Source organism: Lasioglossum baleicum, chromosome 1 (assembly GCF_051020765.1).
Source record: "Lasioglossum baleicum chromosome 1, iyLasBale1, whole genome shotgun sequence".
Lineage (NCBI taxonomy): Eukaryota > Metazoa > Arthropoda > Insecta > Hymenoptera > Halictidae > Lasioglossum > Lasioglossum baleicum.
In genome coordinates this window covers 14,473,631-14,493,799 of record NC_134929.1, presented here as the reverse complement: position 1 = coordinate 14,493,799, position 20,169 = coordinate 14,473,631, and the positions used below count along the sequence as shown (strand labels likewise).

Sequence of the window (20,169 nt, the reverse complement as noted above, 5' to 3'; positions counted from 1 at the left end):
CCCCCGGCGAGGCAGGTAGCTCGGCATGAAACCGCTAAGGAGCGAATGGTGAACTTATTTATTTTCCGTGCTACCCTCACGAAAGTCACACGAGCCAATTCGTGGCGTTCTGCCGATTAAGAAAAGCCTAAACTCGACGGAATTAGGACCGTTTTTAGTGGTTTTATTCATTAAAGTATGCTCGAAATTTTTATTCTAATAATTCTCTGGCCATCACCGCGCTAGCGCGACGAAGCGACGGGGACTTGGGACGCCTTGGCCAAGTGGTGCAATAAACACGGCCCGACAATCCCCCGGCGAGGCAGGTAGCTCGGCATGAAACCGCTAAGGAGCGAATGGTGAACTTATTTATTTTCCGTGCTACCCTCACGAAAGTCACACGAGCCAATTCGTGGCGTTCTGCCGATTAAGAAAAGCCTAAACTCGACGGAATTAGGACCGCCTCTAGTGGTTTTATTAATTAAAGTATGCTCGAAATTTTTATTCTAATAATTCTCTGGCCATCACCGCGCTAGCGCGACGAAGCGACGGGGACTTGGGACGCCTTGGCCAAGTGGTGCAATAAACACGGCCCGACAATCCCCCGGCGAGGCAGGTAGCTCGGCATGAAACCGCTAAGGAGCGAATGGTGAACTTATTTATTTTCCGCGCTACCCGCACGAAAGTCACACGAGCCAATTCGTGGCGTTCTGCCGATTAAGAAAAGCCTAAACCCGACGGAATTAGGACCGTTTCTAGTGGTTTTATTCATTAAAGTATGCTCGAAATTTTTATTCTAATAATTCTCTGGCCATCACCGCGCTAGCGCGACGAAGCGACGGGGACTTGGGACGCCTTGGCCAAGTGGTGCAATAAACACGGCCCGACAATCCCCCGGCGAGGCAGGTAGCTCGGCATGAAACCGCTAAGGAGCGAATGGTGAACTTATTTATTTTCCGTGCTACCCTCACGAAAGTCACACGAGCCAATTCGTGGCGTTCTGCCGATTAAGAAAAGCCTAAACTCGACGGAATTAGGACCGCCTCTAGTGGTTTTATTAATTAAAGTATGCTCGAAATTTTTATTCTAATAATTCTCTGGCCATCACCGCGCTAGCGCGACGAAGCGACGGGGACTTGGGACGCCTTGGCCAAGTGGTGCAATAAACACGGCCCGACAATCCCCCGGCGAGGCAGGTAGCTCGGCATGAAACCGCTAAGGAGCGAATGGTGAACTTATTTATTTTCCGTGCTACCCTCACGAAAGTCACACGAGCCAATTCGTGGCGTTCTGCCGATTAAGAAAAGCCTAAACTCGACGGAATTAGGACCGTTTTTAGTGGTTTTATTCATTAAAGTATGCTCGAAATTTTTATTCTAATAATTCTCTGGCCATCACCGCGCTAGCGCGACGAAGCGACGGGGACTTGGGACGCCTTGGCCAAGTGGTGCAATAAACACGGCCCGACAATCCCCCGGCGAGGCAGGTAGCTCGGCATGAAACCGCTAAGGAGCGAATGGTGAACTTATTTATTTTCCGTGCTACCCTCACGAAAGTCACACGAGCCAATTCGTGGCGTTCTGCCGATTAAGAAAAGCCTAAACTCGACGGAATTAGGACCGTTTTTAGTGGTTTTATTCATTAAAGTATGCTCGAAATTTTTATTCTAATAATTCTCTGGCCATCACCGCGCTAGCGCGACGAAGCGACGGGGACTTGGGACGCCTTGGCCAAGTGGTGCAATAAACACGGCCCGACAATCCCCCGGCGAGGCAGGTAGCTCGGCATGAAACCGCTAAGGAGCGAATGGTGAACTTATTTATTTTCCGTGCTACCCTCACGAAAGTCACACGAGCCAATTCGTGGCGTTCTGCCGATTAAGAAAAGCCTAAACTCGACGGAATTAGGACCGTTTCTAGTGGTTTTATTCATTAAAGTATGCTCCAAATTTTTATTCTAATAATTCTCTGGCCATCACCGCGCTAGCGCGACGAAGCGACGGGGACTTGGGACGCCTTGGCCAAGTGGTGCAATAAACACGGCCCGACAATCCCGGTGACAATCACGGTGATGGGCAGAAAGTTATTAGGATAAAAATTTCGAGCATACTTTAATTAATAAAACCACTAGAAACGGTCCTAATTCCGTCGAGTTTAGGCTTTTCTTAATCGGCAGAACGCCACGAATTGGCTCGTGTGACTTTCGTGAGGATAGCACGGAAAATAAATAAGTTCACCATTCGCTCCTTAGCGGTTTCATGCCGAGCTACCTGCCTCGCCGGGGGATTTTCGGGCCGTGTTTATTGCACCACTTGGCCAAGGCGTCCCAAGTCCCCGTCGCTTCGTCGCGCTAGCGCGGTGATGGCCAGAAAATTATTAGAATAAAAATTTCGAGCATACTTTAATGAATAAAACCACTAGAAACGGTCCTAATTCCGTCGAGTTTAGGCTTTTCTTAATCGGCAGAACGCCACGAATTGGCTCGTGTGACTTTCGTGAGGGTAGCACGGAAAATAAATAAGTTCACCATTCGCTCCTTAGCGGTTTCATGCCGAGCTACCTGGCTCGCCGGGGGATTGTCGGGCCGTGTTTATTGCACTACTATTGTGTTCTGGGCTCAGGCCTCAGGGCTCGACCCTCGGGTGTCGGTCGTGTTCATTGTAGCCTCGAGCTGGCCGAAAGTATTCATGGATTTATTCATTTTCGAGAAAAAAGAATAAGAATAAAGAATAAGAATAAAGAATAAAAATTTTATTCTAAGCTTGAATAAATTCTCGGTGAATAAAAAATTATTCTAATAATTTTTGAATAATAGTTACTTTTTTATTCAAGCCCCCGAATAAAGAATAAAAATTTTGTATCTTTTATTCAGTACCCGGAATTTTTATTAAAATAAAAATTTTGCCCATCTCTGGCTTGGCTCGACGATTCCCTATTACTATGGTGCTGCTTACGAGGTTTTACTTCATACATACTACGTTTCAATTACATAATATTGAAATGTTATCTCTTATCTCTGTTATCAATATACTTCTATCTATGGCATTACGTAGTAGCGCTATTAGCTTTGCAAAATTAAACGGATCCGTATTATGTATCATACATTTAACACTGGGTCTACGGAGCATTTTACATTACTTTATAATAATAGCAAGAGAACATTTATTCGGAATTTCAACAATTTTTTATTATTATACATATATGAACCGTTTAATGCAGCAATGCTGCTAATGTAACCAGTTAATCATTGGGTAATGAGGAATTAAGTAAACGTTCTATATCTTATGCAAGCACAATACGTATGTCACAATTATTTTATTTCATAACAATTAAATCTTCGTGATGTGATGATTAGACTGCGGATCTTTATGCAAAATAAAAAATGTTTGTATTCATCGTGAGATACATAAGGTATCTAAAAAAAAATTCTTTATATGTTTGTATTGTTTTATATTCTGTCCACTTATTTTTATTATAAATTGCATAAAATCCGTATGAATTAAAAAGTGTCGTACTACTCCAAGGATAAGAGCCAGGTGACAGTTTATTTTACTTGAAATATTCATCGAAGTTCCCTAAATCAATGATTACAATGATCTGAATTACTATGTTAATGCATTCATACATAACACATGGCAGGAGCATAGCCATATGCCAGGGGTTAGCGTCACAAACGCATTTCCTGTGTGGATAATCCAATCAGTTATCGTCAAACAGTTACATCGATACATGCAAAATTTTGGAAGATATTCTAATCAATAATTGTTCAAATTATTTACCTAACCCAGACCTTACGTTACATTTAAACAATGAAAGTTGACTTCAACTTCCCATGCTTCAGAGAGGAATAGAGAGAGAGGAATTCAGAGATATTTATGGATCTTTTTGCAAATTAAGAATATTTTGCACCAATTGCAGGCACGAGGAGTTAAATAAAAATTCATTGCATCTCTTAATAGATTTTTTACATTGAAAACATCATAATGATATTTTGATTGATTTTTCTAATCTATTACTGTTTTATATTTCACCCAGCTAATTTCTTCATAAATGCATAAATATTTGCAGTAAATTTATGACTATGTACTATGAATAGGTTCCAAAATATCTGCCATTTCAACCTAACCCAGACCTTTAATTTCAAGGTCGAAAGGTCACAACGATTTTTATTATTGCATCGTATTCTATTCATCATAAGGATAAAAAGAGCAACAGGACCATAGGTCAAACCTCGGTCGTTCTCTTAAAAAATGATTGTGAAGTTATTAACATTATCAAATCCAGTTTATTTACATTATATTTTCATTTATTAGTCATATGTGTAGCGAGCTGTTAATGGAGCCCTTGGAAATTATTTCTTTGCGCGTGAAATATATCGACAATATAATTTAAATAAAATCAGTTTAATAATGGAAAAACTTTATCATAATATTTTAAGAGAATGATTGAGTTTCCTATCTTTTTATCCTTGTCATGAGTAGAATAAGACCTTGAATTTAATTTTGCGGCAACTTTCTTACATCAATTTAGATATGAGGGCAGTATAGTGTCCGAACATTAGTGCAAGTAACTTTGTATTATTTGTTCTGGCTTTGTCTATTTCCTAAGGAGGATCTGGCAGAGCTTCAGAATCAAATCCCAAAGGCAAGGGCCTTCGTAACAACTTAAATGGCTCTCACAGCAACCAGGATTTCTATTCGCGGTGAAGATAGAACGATGAACGCTTCTGTAAATGTTTCTGTTTTTCCTTCTGTGTTAAAAGGTCCTGGGAGAATATCTTGCATCGGCTGTTTCATGTGAGCGATGGCAGTATTTATCACCAGTTCTTCGGGGACGTAGAATTCTCGGAGGTAGGGGTTTCGTTCTTTTTTTTTTTTGAATGAATAAAAATGTCTATTCCCTTCAGGGGAAACGAAAGCTCGCTGCACAAATCCACAAAATATGATGTGTTTTCGTTCTTGTACTGTGGAATGTATTAAAATATGTGTCGTACATATTTATTATACAAATATTATGTACAAAAGTATCTAAATCCGGATCCAACTAAAACATAACTAATATTCGTGATCTTGAGGTTCGGATCAAAAAGTATCTTGTATCCGACGTTTAATAATTAGATACTTTTGTATCCGTAGCTTCGGATCCTTATGTATCTAATTAAACGTCGGATACAAGATACTTTTGGATCTAATCTTCGAGTAACTAATTAAAAATTTTGTATCTATTATTCGTGATCCGAAATTTGTATCTAATTACATATTTTGCCCAACTCCGCTACCGATTTTAAACAAAATTGTTCAACCCTTATGTCAGTAACCAAAATTGTCAGCAATATTTAATGACGTTGCAATTTACAGTTTCAATGCTTTTATGCCGCAAATGTAAATTAATTCTTAAATTAAAAATTATTAACAAAAATGTTAAAAGCTATTTTTTTAACCTGGTTATTGGCATAAGGGTGAACTACATACATGCTTCCCAATTGCACTATAAACCGTAATGGTTTTAGTATCAATCCTGTCCTGAATTAATTTTCTTATTGGTTCATTCGTATTACGCATGACTCAAAAAGAAATATAAAAAAAATCAAGTGATCATTTAACTAATTCTGTAAGTTCGAATAAAACTTCGAATAAAAAGATAAAGTCCATTACGAATTCTCGACTTCAACTTTTACTCGAACCTTCAAATACCGAATAAAAATTTTTTATCTTTTATTCGAATCGTTATTTAAATAATTTTTCTAATATAATAATAAGTTATATTTTTAAGTAGTTAATGAGAGCCGAATCCCAGCAGCACTGCAATGCCAGGTCGACTCGTGACAGAGGTGAGGCAAGCCCCACAAACACTCCGTCCAGTTTAAAAAATCGAGTTAATATTCTGACTACCCGATGGGTAGTGTATCAGATATTAAGCTGATAAGAACAGATACTACACATTTGATCTTAGCCATAAGGCCGAGAAGCGATACATAATCAAAATCTAACACCCCTTATAACATCTACACCTCTCATAATCTGCAGCGAGAAAAGTTTCGCCCGAAGGATCCACCTAGCGGTCGGTCCGGAAAATTTTCGATCCCAACGCAACGGTCGCCCGGTCGCCTTCAAATGTCTGGGTGTCCTAGAGTTGGGGTCCTCAAATAATACAATTTTAAAGAGAAATCTAATTGAATGAAATTAATAATATATTCACATAAGACAATGACTCTGGTAAATATAAAGAACAATCAAATTTTTTTAAAAATTGAATCAGGCGGCAGGGTTTTGAATACATTTATATGGATCATTTTATATAATATTTATTTAAAAAATACAATATTGATTGCACCAAATAGTTTATTACAGACCTGGAATCAAATAGATATTTGCTATTGTAACTTATCAAGTGAAGCCTGTGAAGTGAAACATAGACATCGTCAATAAACAAATAACATATGCCTGTGTATATATAATAATTTTTATACATATGTACTATGTACTAATCAAAAATATATCCTGAATAATACTAATAATAACAATTTTACATGTATAATAATTGTCATTCATAGACATTAGAAAGATTAAAATAAGTACTGCAGATTCTGATATTACTGATATCAATTATCTTTTGAACGGCATTTTGTGCTTCATAGGTTTCACATTGCAGAAATAATATGGATATTTCAAGGAAAGTTGTTATGATGGTACATGTTATCTATTAGGTTGTTGCATATGGAATGTCCGATTTTAGAATGCCACTCTTATAACACATTTCGATCAAGAAATGCTGTTACAGTGTATAGGTTTATTATGTATGAATAGACAGCCGATTTTATGCACTTATGACAAAAAGGAGTAGGTGTAATGTAAAACAGTGAAAACATTGGAAGAATTTAATAATACAAAACACAAACATATTAAGAAAGAAGATAAATATCTAATTTACTCCAAATTGTTGTAATTCAGCTAGAAAATTTTTTATTTTGCATAAAGATCCGCTTTGTAGAAACTTTGTGGTACAAAGCTAATCCTAACTAATCGTACCACAACCGGTCAAATGACCAGTTCTAGATTTTTTATTTCACAATTAATGAAATTATAAAGATGCATTTATAAGAAATGACTTAATAAATATCTTTATTAAAGCACATACTATAATAAGACCGCGCAAAGTCTAAATGAATTAATTCTTGTCATTTTTATAAGGCAACCACGTGCCTGTTTGCTTTTACAGCTTGGTACGTTTAGTGTTAATATCCTATGTTCAATTTTAATTTAGATATATAATTTTACTTTCGAATAAAGTATATTTCAACGTCAACCAACGCGACTATCGTGTATTCCTTTTATATGTCTGGAAAAATAACTTTTATGTGATTTTTGGTCAAAATGTGTGGTGATTAATTAACTTCAGAGTCGTTGATGGTAAAAAAGAACTACAAAATCAAGATAACAATCTTGTAAATGACAAAAGGTGAATGACCATAATATCTTATTTTTACCGTAATACAATCAACAAACTTTCGTTGATAGAATACATTGGGTACAAAATTGTTTAATGTCATTGCAAAAAATCGGACATTATTGTTTGATGAAAATGGAAACAATGGCAAAAACAATATTTGCACTAAAGTTGCACATGGTGTTCGCTTTTCGTATATGATTTATAGGCACTTGAAATTGTCTGGCCGATGATATCCGCATATGTCGAAAGCAGGAAATATTTTAGGGGATTTTCGGGCCGGCTCTGAAAAGCATATTGCATGCAGAAAATGACCGATGGTGGAACGGACATAGTGCTGCGACTGTTAGTTGCATGGGACAGCAGGGTATCAAGCGAGGTAACTGAATGGCATTAGTGTGAATTCTACAGCACTCCGTGGTTCCGCAACTGCTATTGCGTCGCTCGTATCAGCCAGTACATTTCCGACTCGCCTTGCTTTTGTTGCGCCAAGAAGACGATTGTCCCGGGTTCTCCTTTCACGCTTGAGTGCCGAGAACCCATGAGCCCACGAGAGTTACACGGAAAATATCTCGCATATGATCGATTGCGTCAAAGGAACCCTTAACCCCTTGCCGTTCGACTTTCTTTACCGATATGTATAATATTTAGATCCTCCTTATATCCTTAATAATTTCACAGAAGAGAACAAAACATTCTTTTTATTATATGCCTACGTTCACTTCAATGCTTAATTTTATTGGTTACAAAAGAAAAAAATTAAATTTCGTAATATTAGGTTCATAGTTATTTACAGTGAGTGTACAAAGTATTCGTACACCTTTTAAAAACTAATAACCTTTTTATCAATTAGAAGCAAAAATTATAACTTGCAAGGCTACATGCAAAAATAGAAAAGGGATTTTTTAAAACTTTTTTATTTAGGCCCTTAATGAAAATTTAAAATATATGTTTTGTAGATCTATGTTAGTTATACACATGCTGAACATTTCATGGTAATCGATTAACATACACACGAGCTACAAGCGGTTAAAAATGGTGCAAATCGGAGTTTTACACGACTTTTGATCAGTTTCTGCTTAAAATCTACAAAATAGTACATCTTTCGATACATGTCGTTTTTTCCTGCATCAACAGATTTCGATGAAATGTTCAACATGTGTACAACTAACATAGATTTACAAAACATATATTTCAAATTTTCATTAAGGCCCAAATAAAAAAGTTTTAAAATCTGCCTTTTTTATTTTTGCATGTAACCTTGTAAATTATAATTTTTGGACAACCCTTTTTGGATATCATTTCGTAAACCAATGCTTCTAATTGGTTATAAAATATCAGGTCGTTTGGTAGAATTATAAAAAAGTTATTAATTTTTAAAAGGTGTACAGACACTTTATATACATACTCACTGTATATGTATGTATATTATATAAATATCATTACAGTCTACAGATTTATTATACATCATTTTCCATCGTCAATTTTTATTTAGATATGCAATATTACTATTGAACGAAGGTCGTTTCAATGTCAATCAATATAATTATCGTGTATTCTTTTTATATAGGGTGTCTTACCCCCATCTTGATTCTCTCGCTATTATTATTGATGCCAAAAAATGTATCAGAGGAAATTTGAATGGCATCGAGTAAAGGTGATATGAAGGTCAACTTCGTTTTTTTAAATGGGACATAGGTCAATGTATTTTTTAACACATCAATGGATGCAGCTCGACATCTGCGGATGCAGCATCATTCCATTAAAAAAGAAAACGAAGTTGACCTTCATACAACCTTTACGCGTTCACTTACGAAAAAACTAATGACACCAAACAAAATTTAGAACAATAAATAGAAAGGCAATATTATTGCCTTCTCATGGAAATTTGAATTGAAAATTTTGAGGAACCATGCTCTGGTATAGTTCCTAAGTAATCTATTTATGTCCCATGAGAATAGGCGTCTATTCGAGTGGTTTGCTAGATTTACGATGTCCCCTCAGAGCTGTTGTCCGAGTGCAAAGGGTTAATAGTTTACGAGACATTTAAAGTCGTCGCGTTAGGTGAATTATCCTGTATATGGGAAACAGTGTAAAATTGGATAGTTACGGGAAAGGTTACAGGAAACGAGAGCTCAAGAGCCTTCCATTTGCGAAGACTAGGGGCGCCGGCTACGGAACAAAATGAAACAAACTAGACTAATTTCGGGACTGGGTGCCTTCGCAAGCCTAGGCTCTATTCACCAGGAGAACAATAAACCACTTCCATTGACATGCCGACCGGAAGAAGAGACACACCGCAGTCATCAGCTGTTGTGTATGTCGATTCCGTTCCTTCACAAGAGACTCTCTTGCTGGAATTATACTTGACACCCACTATTAGGCAGATCATGTTTTCGGTCAGAGGTCCATCCATGTATTCGTAAGTTTTACGAAATGAGTTAGAAGAAAATATAATATTCGTAATAATTAATTATATTAATTAAAAGTAGAAATTTTATTCCTTTCATTTTGCGAAACGTCGTACTTTAACATCGAATTTTTTAGAATTTTTCCTTGTGTAAACTGAAAACACGAATATTACCTACGAACTTCTGCACGCGAATATATTAATATTTAGTGAATTTTTCTTTTTATTTGACTTTCTATTTTTCTTCTGCCTTAATGTGTAACAGCGGGAACGCTTGAAAAATCCAAAAAACTTGGCCACTTGGTAATTTATTCTGGGCAGTGCGGCACTTGTTTGAGTTAGAACAGAATGAAAAGTTCAAAAATTACAAAGGTAGCTTGACCATTGAAGCGGAATGATTGAATTTTTAGATAATTCTGTGCCTTCTGTGGTTTTCTCGTTAATTAAAGCTGTTGAATTTATACGTTTTTATTATTTCAATTGAATTGTACATATTCTGATGATATTTCAATTAAATTCGATCATTTTAAATACTACTTATTTTGTAGTAATAAAATAATATAATTTACGAGGCTGAACTTGAACAGGCTGAACTTGAAAAAATTTTGATTCATAATCGTTAGCATAATTATCGAGCTTTTTGTAAAATGAAAATTAGTGATTGGGATCGTTGGTACAATCGAAAAATATAGTTGTACGTTTAGTGGGGATAGTGTTTAAGGCCAATCTGCCTCATAAAGTAACATCATTGATATGAAATTCATGAAGCGTTAGGATTGCGTTGCGCAGCTAATCACGGAGCTCTTGCAAATGCAACGATATGGCCCGCGCTAAGTAATGGAATTGTATCTGACCGCAAATATAATACAGGGAGAAGACGATTGTCTCGCATTTCGTGCCAGTTTGGTCCTGTGCAATGTAATATGCATGTATACAGATGCACCTGACTCCCGACTTCCCTGAAGCTTCCGAACAAAATTATAATATTCGAAGTGCAAAACTGTATTTCCTGTTCGCCTGAATTTATCGTTGAAAACTGGCCACATTTCATTCGCACTTATTTTCTTTACTGTAGCAAGGTGCAATGACATCTGCAAAATGGTTTAATAAAAATTATTATTCATTTGACTTATTACTCATTTGAAAGAACTGCAGATTTTATAAAAAAAATCATTCTAAGTATACCTGAAGTTATAAGTTACAAGATTTATAAAGTTTTGTGTATAATTTGGAAGCAATTTCAAGTAAACTATCCGTTGCAATTAAGTAAATATTTTCAGAATACACTTTCAAAATAGACCCCAGATTTTTATGCAAAGTAAAAAGTTTCGGTTAAACTTCACCTTGGGGACCCAGAAATGTTGGGCTTTTTAAAATGTAATCCTGTAGATTTTGGCGAGAAAGTGCCATAAATCCAAGTTTTAATGTTAGGAATCCACTCGTATAAAAGTAACGAGTGGTTATAGTTCAGCGATTTTCAGCGTTTTTAACGAGTAAGGACGCCGCCACGTTGGGCCACGCTGGGGATGATTCTATATAAAAAAAGCAGTCGAAAAAAAGCATAAAACTTTTTCGTTTGACATTTCGTTTTCGAGAAAATCGACCTAAAAGATCCAACAGGTTCGCGTGCTTTAGATTTTTTAAGATTCTTTCAAATACATATATGATCCATCATTTAGAAATCGTTGTTCCCGGGTGGAAGAAATTATTATTCAATAAATAATAATTAAATCGTAATGCTTTCTTAAACACCGTCTTAAGCACAACGAATATCTGAAATTGGTTTCTGTCGTCGCAGTAAGTACAATTAATCAAGCGACATTAATTTTGGTTCTACAGCATATTAGACAGTGCTCTATGAGCAACGCGATTAAACTTTAAGCTCCCTTTTGTTATACACCAGAAATGGGTAGCATCCTGCTTCAAATGGCTTATAGAATGCTGCCACGATAGAACACAATAGAGCAGTGGCCCGCATTTCACTATAATTATGTTGTTTTGATTAGAAGCTGCAACCTGATTTAACAAGACTTATTGGTTAATTATTCAAACATTTAAATAAAAACAATGCTTTGTAGTTCACGTTGCAAGAAGCAATTTTAAACGATGAACCGTCAAACTGCAATATTTATGGTGTTTGTATACCACTCGTTTTCAATGTATGTTTATTATGCAATGTATCATTTGAAAGCGTAAACCTATTATTTACGAGCTATACTTTTGTTCTTTGCGTTCAGTTGTTCTTCAGTATTAACGTATGAAAGCAAATTCATAAAATATTTTTACGAGTTTGTATCCGGCCGTAGAGCAGCAGAAACTATCCATAATATAAATCTTGCATTTGTTAAAAGTATAAGTGGTAATTATTGACTTTTATTCTAATGAAAGGTTTTGTAACACGCTGAATAAATTAATGGGATATAATGTACATTATTTCGACTGACTACATTCACATTTTAAAAGCAACGTTTTAAAGCAAAACCACACTAAAAATGTTATGTTGAAAGGTTGGCGTCAACCACTGTTGAGCAAATTTTATTTTAAATGGTAAATAATTAAATAATAAATAAACGTTTGATTTTAATTGGAAATAATAACTAAACTTTTTATTTAAATAAATTATTATTTCTTATTTGCAAATAAAAGATTATTTATTATTTGGATTGAGGTGGAAATCAAATAAATAATTTTTGGTCTTCTTTTACTCTTGTATTTTGTGTATATGTATGTACAATGAATACGTGCGCGTTTTTTGTCTGCTATAGCAACCTTTTCAGATATATCACCAGTGGTGTGGCCCGTCCGGAGGACCTAGCTGCCTATAAAAAATACAATTTAATTAATTCGTCAATACAAATAATAATTGAAATTGTATTTGTAAATAAAATTAACTTTATTATTTTAAATAATTCATTTAGACTTGCTCAAATAATAAATAACTTTTTATTTAAATTTTTATTTAAATAAATTTATTGATTGCCCAACACTGGCATCAACGTGTCCAACGACTGCAAGTTAGGTTCTTGTGGGAACACTATTGCTTGACTCTCTGAGTACAGTCGTTTTGATTAAAGAGAGAATATTGTGTCTAGTGCTGATAAACAAATTTGTGTTAAAGGTTAAACGAGGGGCATTTGTTTCTAACAAAAACCGTAATGTTAATTGGAGCATCATCGTATAAAATGTTCGAAAATCTAACCCTGCTTTTGTCTTTCATAAATGTGTCAAACCTTCCAATATAGATACACACTTCCTTGATTGCTATATGAAAGTAGGTGGCGACAGTAAATAGAAGCTTTGTGTTCAGGTTTATTATGTACATACTAGCAAAGCGTTACTGAATGAGATACAATGGGCCAATACACGTCGATCATGTGACGGGCCGACCATTGTCTCTGACGAGACCTATGTTAAACGTGACTGAACACTAATTATGTTGCAATTAAACGTAAAACGGCATTTTACAACGATCAATTACGGTGACAATATCCTTTCGTTTCTAAATTCTTCCATTGGAACGTTTGAACGGTGTTAAATATTCGATACACATTTTAGGTTTATAGTTTATAAATAAGAGATTTATTATACATCATTTTCTTTAACACTATAATATTAGGTCGGAAAGAAGGTTCTTGCGGTTTTTAATTATTATTAAATTCAAATGCAAAACCGTAAGAACTTTCTTTCCGACCTAATATTTGGAACCTCTTTATATCCTTATCAATTTCACGGAAGAGAATACAACATTTTCCTTATTATATGTGTGCGTTTACTTCAATGCTTAATTATATTATTGGTTACAAAAGAAAAAAATTCCATTGGAACGTTTGAACATCAACACATTTTCTCACATATTGCCAGACTAAATAATTTCATCACATACCGGTTTATTTAATAATTTGGTGTATCGACCTATGTTTAGTGCATACAAATTTTAATTTGTGGTTCAGAAAGTATTGATAAACTATAATTCAAGAGAAATATGCCGTTAATTTTTTCGCGATAAAAAGTTTGAACATTGTAGCATTTTTTATCAATTTCACGATTCGTATAGTTGTATACATTAAAGGATATTGAAAATTATTTTTTTTCATATTTTACGAATAAGTAAATACATCGCTTCAAATTATCAAATCTGGGAGGTTAAATAAGCGAATATTGTTATTATAGATAATGACAAATTTATTGTTGAAATCTTTTGCACTCCAAATTCACCCTCTTGCAAGTCAAATTCAACCTTATGCAAATCAATTTCACCTTTTTGTAAATCTATTACTCCCTTTTATAAATCAGATTCAACTTTTTTCAAATCAATTTCACCCATTAAGAATATTTAAAATTAATTATCTATTTATTCAGATTAAATTATATATTTATTTAGACACACGTGAACGGTGTCATTACTGCGAGGTAAACATAAGACTCGATACTCTCAATACGCTCCAATAAATAGTAAGTACATATGTATTTAATAAATATGTATGTAATTTCTAAAATGTGTTAATCAGAAAATGGCTACAATGAATATAATACATATCTACACACACAGCTTTCATACATTATAAACTTAATGAATTGGTAATTACTTGTGAATAAGTATTTGATGTAGACCTTTGCAATAAATAAAATTTTGAATTTCTTAACGATAAATTTACATTTGATTTGATTTGTTTACAAAAACTCACTTAAAAGTACTTTCTCTGTCAAAAGTGGAATTTGATTTGCAAATGGGTGAATTTGGAGTGCAAAACTTGAATAACCAAAGTGTTAATGGTAAAGTTTTCAACGCTAGGCAGAAAGAATCATTTAAGGCGCGATTGCGGAAAACAAGGCAAGCATTTTTATGTCGAACATCTTGCTATAGCGTCGGGAACGAGAGTTTATAGTGATTCATTAAACACGAAGAAGTGCGTCGTAGTTTCGCGAGATAAAAGTTGTGTTGCAGAAGAATTGCATAGAGAAAACCAAGTCACGTTTCCGTAGAAGATATAGGCATTAACCCTGTACAAGCGTATTGGCAGTCGACCCGGCGCGGGGAAGGAGGAAATTGTTAGCACACACTACTTAATCTCGCCGAATGTTTCAAGTGCCCAATAAAATTCTACGATATTTTCTCTTCCTTTATTAAGCGCTTGCAACTTTTTGATTCAGCAATTTCAATGGTTATTGAATCTTACGTCTTCGCAACTTTCTAACCAGCATTGTACGCTTTGAATTATGTATGTACGCGATCAATTTGATTTAAGTGCCAAACAGTATGACGAATATTTTGAATTTCGTTATTAGAGAGAAGCAATTATGATGCGAGCAATTTGCTTGACTATTTGTACCTCCGGTTCCGTTTTATATTAGATATTATACACCATACATTGTGTGATTAGTTTCCTTTATTTTCCTGGATTAGACTCCTTTTCTCTCTCATTTCTCGATAATACGTCAAAAATGCTAGATAAAAGATCTATCTTGGACGCTATCTCCCTCAAAAGTCGTAGTTTTTCGTTTACGAGGCGTAATTTGCATTATTCGGCAGCGTAATTTGCATTATTTGGTAGCATACAACCGCTAGCTATTTTCATAGCTTCATGCTGCCGAATAATGCAAATTCCACCTCGTAAATGAAAAAATATGACTTTTGAGGGAGATAGCGCCCTAGATCGAACTTTTATAGCGTTTTTGACTAGTGAGAAATCCCGTGTTTGTATTATCGTGAAATGAGAACGCGAATCCCGCGCCCTTGAAATCCTGGAAACGAGTATACCGCCTTAAACGATCAGGATTCAACATTATTTGACTCGAAACTGCGAGGATACTGTATCTCTTATTAAAAAAAACGACATGATCAATGGCGGTAGAATAATAATCCCTTAGAGTTTTCCTGTTCGTTCGTTGAAGTATTTCTCTGGAAAGTGAAAAATTCACGATTAAGGTGTCCGCGGTAATTAAAAGCCGCTCTTATTTAATTTACATGCTACTCTGGAGTATTTTTCCGAGAGGCTATTTTCCATGATTTACCTGCATAATTAGAATTCACTGCATGCTCTGAAGTTATTCGTAAGACACGAAAAAATTTACCGGAGTTGAGCATATTTCTCGGTCGCGCGTGTATTTTGTCCGCATGAAACCAGCTGGCAACTGCACACGCTCGCGTGTTATGGTGTCTGGGTTTATGGGGTAGACATAGATAACTTGGGATAAAAAACTGTTAAGTGTCCTAGAAAAAAATTCTTTTGCAATTGTTTCTTTTAGGAGAAAGTCCGTTTTAAGTGGTACATCTATAAACAAATTAATACAATAATTTCACTCTATGTACGTTAATTTTATTTTAATTTTAGAATTCTAACAAAAAATGAAACTGGTCAGCCGACCACTAGACACTTTAATGGAAAATGTTGTTCAGAGTTATACTTTCTATAAAAATAAGCATGTGCATAAACATCCGCTGTCTAGTTATAAATTATCAAGTAAAATAAAACTTTATGTTTTATTTGGATAAATCAAACACTATGGTCATATTCAAGAAAACAAGACACGTTTTCGAATCCCAGCATTTTAAGAGATTCCGAACACATCCACGGGATTCCCGAATATTTTCGGGAATTCCCGGCCCGTCCCGCACATCTCTACTAATTACTAGATTGCGGATCTTTATGTAAAATAAAAATTGTTTAAATATATCTGTGGTTGTCAGGAAAGAACGCCGCATGTCACATAATTTCCCTTTAAAGTTTTAGTCACTAATGCTTTGCCATAGGATACCGTTTCAATTGCATTATGTTTTTAAGCCTTTCGATTTTATTTTCATGACTTGTTTTCTGATAAAGACGTAAATCCTATACTATAAATCTCAATTAATGCATAAACTGAATTTTTTGAAATTATGATATGCGGTGTTTTTCTTGGCAACCACAATTCTTGCCAAATAGAAACTTCTTATTTCTTAAAATCATCTTACCGAGCTGGAACCAATACACTGATATCCTTAAATCTTTTGAATGTCCCCTGCTTTATATTGTACGTATTCATTTTTGTCATAAATGTATAAAATCCGCAGTCTACTAATTACTCATCGTTGTTGTAAATGTATAAAATCTAAGTTTGGAGAACCTTGTACAATTTTGAAATTCGCGAAGGACCACAGAAAACTGTACTTCCTGGTTAAAAGTTTTGAAACGGGAATCTACCATTTTTGGTGTTTCATCACGAAGAACTTTGATACAGAATACGCTTTTAATTGGTGCGTAGTCACCGTCCACGTAACGTGTCAAAGCGCGGAGTGTTGTAACACCCTGTTACACGTAATACTTTCCATTCATTATTTTATAATAATATGTCGGTAATTCTCTCGAGGCTGTGCGAACGCGATCCGTCGGCTAACAACGGATACTTTTTGCCGTGTACTCAAAGGCTACTCTTTTATTGGAATGTTTGCACGTGTAATGACATTCCAGAATATAATTTACGAACGTCGGTCCTCAAGGCATGCGGCATTTTCGCTTGCCGCGTTACAGGCCTGGATTGTTAGTGTTTCCAACGTCCAAAAGCCGGACAGAAAAATATTTTTCGTCAGTCATTTCTTCGCGGGCGACCTGTGTATAGCTTGGGCCGACCGACCGACAGAGAAAACAGGAATATAAAGAGGCAGTCACTTTGAAAGAGAAATATTTTTAACGGAACGTAGCGCATACATAAAAATTAATTCCCGTGTCGGTGCGAGGGCCACGTCTTAATTAACAATTTAATTAAAAATGTTCTTGTGAAATCATTCATTCCCTAGTGCAATCTGGAGAATTAAAAGTGGTCGGTTTTTGGCGGAAAACTATTATGAAGGTTATCCTACAATGTACAGCTATTTTGTTTCTCCTGTCACGGTGCGTATTCCTGCTACAGTTACTATGGCAAAAGTATGTAAAGTACATTCATGCTTGCACGCGAACCAGCCACCGCGTACCGTCTGTGTAATACGATCTACGTATACCGGATGCACGGTGCCCGAAGATGCAGATTTTCTGTTATTTACGACTACAAAATGTCCAAAAATAATGGAACTTTTTTATTAGAAGTGGGGGCGTAATATATTCTTTGTCATTAAAACCGAGGGAAATTAATTTTTGTGTGTTTCTATTGCTATGCTTTAATTAAAAATGTAGTTTCGGTTCCCCTTATTCATGTGTTACAAGGATACAAGTAAACCCTTAACACTCTCCATTCAGGTGCAACACTGGTGGTACATGCTGACATATTTAATAAAAAGTTAGATAATACGATGGCAAATAATTTACGCTATTATTGATGCTCTCTGGCAGTAGAAAGAGCAAGCAATGATCAGACAAGCCATCTATTTGTATTTAATAGCATGCGCGGCTGAAGCGCGTCAAAGAAACGAAACCTCAAAGGAAACAGGTACCTGCTGCATACTTCATTTATATTCATACACAGTGTGCCATCTTTTTGGTCGTCTCATCAGATTATCCTTTGTTGCAGGAAATAAAAACAATTTAGGTATGCATAACAGTGTTCTAAATAAAGAGCATACACAAAGTGGCTGCAGATAACAATCTTCTATCAGAAAACCAACAGGAGAATGGGTGTTCTTGGTTTTATTCCTTTGTTGAAGCTTTTTGGAATCCAACGAAATTTATGAACAAAACGAAAACAGAATAACAATATGGTTAAAATTAGACATAATATTTTGTGATAGTTATTTTTAATTAATAATTTAAATACAGCTTCCTTTTAGTCAGAATTTTTATATAAGAATTTAGGTCAAGAAAATTGCACTTTTGTTCCGAATGTTTTATTGAAAGTATCACTTCTCGACCAGAAGGATTAATATCACAATAAACCAGACTAACAATCCGGGATCAAAATTTCAGAATATTTTACCTTAGAAAATAATGAATACGTTTTACGCGTTTTACGTGTTCGCGGGTGGAGTATGGGGACGGATGGCGGTGAGGAGAGAAGCACCATAAAATTCTGGATTATAGAAGAAAATTTTAGTTGTTCAGCACTTTACGCTTTGTCTCCATTCATCTTCTCTCCTGTGATATGCTTTTTTTTAACGTTGCCCTCGTAAAACTTTATTTCGATTTTTTTTGAACTTCTAAGTTAATTCTTGACCTCTACGAAAAAAAAGAAATTGAGATTTATGAAAGAAAATGAATTTTCCGTGCCTTACGATGTTTAAGCTCTCATTTAAATATTAAACGATCGTAAAATATTCTCCCTGACGTGAAATTTTGTTACAAATCTTCGATTTAACAATATAATATCTTTTAAAATATTTCACGAACTAGCTGCATTATCATTCTTTAATGATAATGAGCGGAACACGTGGTTACACGTATTAATAAAATAAATAAAATGTTCAGAATATCAGTTTAAGTACTTAGCAACATTTATCAAATTCTAATATTGACGAACAAAATATGTAGTCGTTATATAGACAAATTTTTGTATTTTATAAATTTCAGTCAACCTAAAAATTTCACTTTTAACAACTCTTCTTATGTTTCCGCATATAAAATTATAATGTGAGAACGTTTTCTTAAAAAAGTGTGATAGGCTATGTTCCAAGCAGATCTATTAAAATTTGGTGGGAAAAAATAGTGCAAATAAATGTTTAAACGTCATCTGTACAGAGTGTTTCAAAATTCGTGACCACTAAAAGCGTGATTCTGCACCTCTGGATCGATAAAGATCTGTTACAAAAGTGTGCCGCAAAATTGACCTTAACATTGAATCCCAAGGTCAAAATGTTTTTTTATCTCATCGTATAGTACTGATAGTACTGATAGCAATGAAGAAAAGTCTCACAGAATCCGTGTGTCTCATGCGAACCGTTTTCTTAGAAAAGAATTTTAAATTTTCGCAAACTATTTTATTTCGTATGTCTAAAGGGTGATTCAAGATGGTATAAACGTGGAGGGGATGATTGTACACACATGAGCAAATATAGGACAAACTTATTTCATTTTTCTCGGTTAAGATAGCTCCGTGTGCAAGGTATTAATTGACATTTTATTTTCTGAACTGTATGTAAAAGAAGCTGAATAATTTTCTTTTAAATAATAATTTCAGAAGTAGGTATTACACTATATTGATTGTAAATATTAGTTAAATTATAAACGATATTGTTGTCGCTTTTAAACAATTTATTGAGAAATTCTCAATTATTGATCTTTTATTTTTAAAATGCTATTAAAAAATTGCAGGTTGGTAAAGCGTTAATAACATAGTTGGCGAATCTTTAAAGTCTTTTTTTAAGGGAAAGATTGAGGGTATCAAAAAAAAGGATCCAGATAAAAAACAATTTTGACCTCGGGATTTAATGTT

At 35.0% G+C, this 20,169-nt stretch overlaps 1 protein-coding gene and 1 non-coding gene across 9 annotated transcripts in view; one reads left to right on the top strand and one right to left on the bottom strand.

The window, feature by feature from the left end:
• The window catches only part of LOC143208911 (potassium channel subfamily K member 6), a 482,405-nt gene that overhangs the window by 138,422 nt on the left and 323,814 nt on the right, over nt 1-20,169 (top strand). The window lies entirely within an intron of this gene.
• On the bottom strand, nt 5,754-5,950 carry LOC143215358 (U2 spliceosomal RNA). Its single transcript, XR_013010362.1, has one exon. It is a non-coding gene; the product is annotated as a U2 spliceosomal RNA (small nuclear RNA).